Raw genomic sequence first — 6000 nt, 5'->3', positions numbered from 1 at the left:
TTCTGTTAGACATCCTACCACTCTTGGACTGTAGTATGTGTGTGTTGGGGGTGGGAGAGGTGAAGGTATACATGTAAAAAGGACTTTGGTGAATTGTGTTTTGTGAACAACACTGTGCCCTGCTCCTCTTAAGTGATTTTTACTGAAATATGCTCCAAAGTCTTAATCTGTCCCTTCGATGTCCAGTTCCCTCTGACTTACTTCGCATTTTCCATACACTGAGTGAGACTCACTGTTTCATTTTCCTGTTCCTCATCTTGACTGCCCCTGTCAGAAATAGACTTATCTTGTACCTTGAGCCCCTTCATTAATTGTCACTCATCAACCTAGTGTGGGCTGGTGTGTGCCAGGCACTTCTTGCACAGCAGGTGCAGAGTTTGATGGTAGCCTTGAACTGAGAACAGGAGTGGGGATTGTAAGGGTCACGGAATGAAGTCAAGGGAAGTGTTTGCCTTCTTGGTGTTTCTGAGAGGCCCCAGCTGGGACTGACGCTCAGATGACAACGACTCACCACCCCATAAGGTTGGACCCTATTGATGTCCTCTGTGCTTGATGACTTCACCCCTGACTTGGAGGGGGTGGTTGACTCAGAAAATTGAAAGGGGGTGGGTTCTAAGTCTATCCACTCTGTGGAGTATTTCTACCAAAGGGATTTGGGTTTTTGTTTTGTTTTGTGGCTTTTTTTTTTTTGCTTTGTTTTGATTTGCTTTGGTTGTTTTTGTTTGGGATTTTTTGTTGTTGTTTTTGTTTTGTTTTTTGAGGTAGAATCTCTCTTCATAGCCCTGGCTGTCCTAGAACTCACTATTAAGACTAAACTGACCTTGAACTCACAGACATACACCTGCCTCTGACTCCTGAGTGCTGGAATTAAAGGTGCAAACCACCATGCCCGGCCCAAAGGGAAGCTTATATGAAGTTAATTTCACAGACTGAAGAAGTTCAACAACAAAGCCATGTTCAAAAACAGTGACCATGAGCCTTAGGATTTGAACAATATTTCTCCAGGTACCTAATCTTGGCCCTTGCCAAACCTAAAAGCAGACATTTCCCTTTGTTTTGTTCTCTTCTGTTGTCTCTTTTGTGCCAAGATCTAAGGTCAATGCATCAATAAAAGCAGCAGAGCCAAGTTAGAAAGGATTCTGAGCCCAGCGACCATGACAGCCCATCCATTTTTAACCACGTTCGACCTACAAACTAGGGTGATGTCTTATAGTTTGATGTAATGGTATAATTTTATTATTTGGTGACTGCTTACTGAGTGCTGATTATTAAATAACTTTAACAGCTCCCAAGCGGCCAAGCTTGGATCTGAGCAATGTCTGATATCAGCACCCCTGCTTCCCCCAATTTTTAATGAACCTTTTCTCATTTTCTGGCCTCTAGATAATACAGCTAAAGATAGACTTTTCCGACATTTTGAAGTTCACCACACTCCTCAGAAAATGTGAGAGAATGCAGCCAGCCTCCTCAGGAAGATTAGGAGGGCAGTAAGATAACACAGCCACCTCCAGGCTGATATTTGAGCCCTGCTTTCTACACGGTCAAGCCTTTCAGAGGCAGCCAGCCTATGGCTTGTATCAAACTCTATATTTAGGAAGAACAACTGTGAGCTATGACAGGAATTCTCTTTAACACTTAGCCTTAAACCAAGTTCCCCTCTATCCCCAAGCCAGGAGCAGCTCTCAGGACCGGAGAGCCAGAGCACTCCAGCTATTTCAGCCACATGAAAAGCACTGGAATTGAGATCCCAGCTCAGACGACACCGGGAGTTCCTTCTAACCTCTAAAGAGCTTTGTGTTTTCTCACCTGGCTGCTTGGGACTGTCCTCAGGCAGTAAACAAATCCAGAGAGCAGGTAAGCAGAAGGACTCAGCTTTGGCTCTCCACTTTCTGGAGGAAATTTCTTTGATCACTGACTTAAAGTGACTACTCATAACTTTGTAGTTTGCTAAGTACTGAGTGTAGCTTCTTTGTCAATTGCCCGCTCACTGGTAGTAACACTGATTGTATAAAGTAAGTGTGTGTGTGTGTGTGTGTGTGTGTGTGTGTGTGTGTGTGTGTGTGTTGAATTAAAGGGGTTTTCATTGACAGGAATGTTAAAAAAGTCTACAATCCAGATATGATAACTATGACCTTGAAGCTCTGCTGGCTAGTGTTACAGTCAGCTGCAGACTGCTAACAGGCTCTAAGCTGAGAATTAATCAGAAGTGTGGGCAGAGGAAAGGTGGAACGTTAGTTTTTGTGTGTGTTTGTTTGTCTAAATGAAAACCATTGTGAGAATGTTAGACAGCGTAAGTTTAGAATCCCTCTCTCCTTTCCTTAAGTGCCAGGCTTGCTCTCAACAACAAACTTATAGAGACAGAATCATCTTCTTGAGAGCTTTGCTTTGGTCACTGTTTTCCCAGCAGGGTAGAGGGCAGCACTCAGTGTCCTTCTCTCCATGGACACAAGATTCCAAGGTATGGAACTGCAAAAACTCGTTCTCTTCCCTCCCAGCATAGTGAAGTGGTCAGAGCATCATTCCCCACCTCCTTGGGAATTATTTTTAGCTTCAGGACAGAAGATAAATCCCTTTGAGATAGAGCCTTACTTATTTCCTTGACCTTTCAAAAGAACACACAAAGCTCTTCTTTCCAAACAGCGATTGATTTTCCCCTTAATCTCGTCTTGTGAATTTAGTGATATTAATGTTGGATGGTTATAGTAAGTTGAAGGGTTTTATTTAGAAGCTAGATATTAGGTGCTGCCCAATCAAAAGCAAACAGGGGTCTATCATCCATGACTCAGCATACAGACCATTAAAATTTCCCACAGACTGCCAGGAAAACTTACCTGTGCTCAGTTGGCAAGCCTCACCAGTTTATTAAAGTCAATATATGCCTTGTCAAACGTGCAGTGTTTCAAATTTTAGCCAGATCCAGGAGACAGACGTAGCAGTGCATGTTGTAAAGAGTACTTATTTGGATCAGAAGCAGTGGTCCTGAAGTGGGTGGTGGTAGGGTGAGTATAGAAAGCATCGCTTGCTGTTTCCACCCATGGAAGAAGCACGCAGATGCAGAGGGAAGGTGCACTACACTCTACATCCTGATGGAGGTGAATGCTCGACCAGGGAAACAGCCAGGGAACACTGTCTATTTTTATTCATCACTGTGCTTTGCCCTGATTTCTCTGCAAATAATGAGAACAGCAGGAACTGCTGCTGAACTGATTTATACAAATATTCTGTAGCCTGATGGTGAGAAATGAGAGCAGAAAGAGAACTGACTTTCTGTAGATGTCTCTATTGAAGATGGTCGAAGACATTAAGAAGAGATTCACATACAAATGAGAATCTAACAAAGCTAGATAGGGGAGACAAGGTTCACGCATCTGTTAGGCCAGAGTGTCCCAGAAAACACTATGATCCAATAGTTAGTGCAAATTGTCAGTGAAACAATAGATCACAGACAAAAATCAATGTAGTATAAGTAAAACCACTCATTGTTCGCTGCTTTTGCATTTCAGTTTGCTACTGTAATCACATAAGGGCATTTCCGAGTCCTCATGATTGAAATTAATGCACAGTAACTTAAACAAAAAAAAACCAAAACAAACAATGTTGCCAGGTGGTGGTGCATGCCTTTAATCCCAGCACACGGGAGGCAGAGACAGGCAGATCTCTGTGAGTTCGAGGCCAGCCTGGTCTACACAGGAAGTTCCAAGTCAGCCAGGGCTACACAGAGAAACCCTGTCTCAAAAATATGTTAATTCAACTCTAGTTGTATTGCACACGTAGTGACACTGTGCTCAGGTCTTTAAAGTCTTATAGGAATTATTATTTTTGCATTATTTTTCTTAACTTTTGGCAAGTGGAAACGTCAAAAATTAAGATATTTTAAGCATCTCATTTTGGAATTGAGCTGTGTACCCTAGAATGAATGACAAATTAGAATGTTCTTCATGTCTCTTCGATGCTGAATGGAAAGTAGCACTCCACTTAAAACCAATCATAGAAAAAATGTATTCTTGATTGTTCAATCTGTTGTTCTTACTTCATTTTCAACTATATTAAAATCGGGTCTTCCTGGACTCTTATTGTGGAAGCAGTACCTATATCCTAGCAAAACATTTAGATGAAACTTTAAAAGTTCTGTTATTTTCATGTATGTAGCTCCCCAAACTATATAAGATACAATAATTGTAGATATTTTTAAAATAAATATACAATTATTTATCTTCATAGAATAGAAGCTAAGATCTAAAATTAAAAAAAAAACCTGCATTTTTGCCAAAGTTCTCTGGTCATTTATTTCTGTGTTGAAGACCAAGCCTCAGTTCTTCTCTGTACTTAAGTCTGCAGATGAGCACAACACTCAGAAGTCATTAGCTGTGGCCACTGGCAATAATGCAACAAACATTCACACCACACTTTAGAGTTCAGAAAGCCTTGCCAGAGGCATTATGTCACTCAAATCTTACCATAACCTGTGAAGGAGGGCCATTTTGAGGAACAGAAAACAGACCCAGAAATATTGAATAACATTGCCCAAACCTCAGGTGACTTGTATGAAATATTAATACTGCTCCCTGTGTTCATTCAGTCATATGTTAACACATATGCATAGGGCTCAGTAGATAGAATTCAGTTAACTTATTTAAGGCTTAGAACAGAGCATGTTTTTAATTCAATGAGTTTTTAACTTTTTACTTGCTCTGGTTGATGTTTAACAGACAGCTATAAAAACAGGCCAGAGCTAGGTTCATTATTACTCTTTGTTCCTTTAGCTCCAGCAAACCATAGCCTACATCCCTAGATGGGCTTTGGTCCCAGTGCTCAAAGTTAGGTCTCATGTGTTTAAAGAAAGTTGGGGAAGAAAACACTTCTACACTTTGGGGTGTCCAATATGTAGTCATAATTCTACTTGCTTTCTAAGGTAGTTCTACTGAAAGAAGACTATAAATGAAGGCAGAGTTTTTCTGTCCCAGCTTCCTGGTCCCAAATAAACACACAAAAACTTATATTAATTTCAGAATGCTTGGCCAACAGCTCAGGCTTATTACTAACTAGTTTTTACATTTAAATTAACCTATTTCTATTAATCTATGTATTGCCACATAGTCAGTGGCTTTATCAGTCGTTTGGCATCTTGCTTCTTGGGAAGCTTGCTCGTATCTCTCCTGACTCTGCCCTTCTTCATCCCAGTCCTCAGTTTGATTTTCCTGCCTAACTTTATCCTGCCTTGCTATTGGTCAGCCACCTAACTTTATCGTGCCTTGCTATTGGCCACCTGCCTAACTTTATCCTGCCTTGCTATTGTCCAAACAACTTTATTATTAACTAATGAGAATAAATCATGTTCACAGCATACAGAAGAAATATTATACAACATAAGACAGTTCAAGAACTTTCTGGCTCCAGTGTGTCTAGAGCCTAGGCTTATTGGGGAGGGTTGGGTGGGATATATGTGAAGATTAAACAACTCAGCTCTTCAGATAGTCTCCCAGGTCTCTGGGAGAAGAGGTATATGTACAGCTGAGAGAGGGTATTCGGAAGTGGAGACATCTTTGGGTACTCTACAGAGAATAGTTGCCCCTGGTGAACTGAGTAGCTGCCCTGGCAACAGTGAATACAGATCAAAAGTTCAGTTTCAAGCCGAGAGCCTCTGAGGCCGAACAAAGGTGTTTTATTCCCACCACCTCTTCAGTTTGCTGCTCTTGGCAGAAGGTCAAGAGGGCAGGGAAAGAGATGATAGGGCCTTTCAAGTTTCTGATCACCTATCATTTGCATCAGGGGCAAGGCATCTCAGTATATCTCCTCTTGAATGATTTATCGAGGTGCTCTAGTGTTCCCTCTCCCAGAGGCATTGGGAAGGAGAGTCTCCAAGTAACTACAGAAACTGAGACTGAAAGAATATATGGCCAGTGAAAGGGGCGACTGCCCAGTTGAATCATGAGTTAAAATTCTAATTTATCAAGACCTTGAATCTGAAGGCTGCCACCTCTAACAGTGTCTTCTTTGTTT

General features: G+C 41.4%; 1 protein-coding gene across 2 annotated transcripts in view; it reads left to right on the top strand.

The window, feature by feature from the left end:
• Nucleotides 1-1539: 1539 nt before the first annotated feature.
• The window catches only part of Smpx (small muscle protein X-linked), a 50568-nt gene continuing 46107 nt past the window's right edge, over nucleotides 1540-6000 (top strand). Inside the window, exon 1 of one of the 2 annotated variants that reach the window (XM_059251005.1) lies at nucleotides 1540-1854. The gene's annotated coding sequence lies outside the window, so the exon portion shown is untranslated. Of the gene's footprint in view, nucleotides 1855-2421; nucleotides 2459-6000 lie in introns of those variants that run through there. The other variant, XM_059251007.1, reaches the window with a different exon arrangement.

The sequence above is a fragment of the Peromyscus eremicus genome, chromosome X (assembly GCF_949786415.1).
Source record: "Peromyscus eremicus chromosome X, PerEre_H2_v1, whole genome shotgun sequence".
NCBI lineage: Eukaryota > Metazoa > Chordata > Mammalia > Rodentia > Cricetidae > Peromyscus > Peromyscus eremicus.
This window is presented reverse-complemented; position numbering and strand designations above follow the sequence as displayed.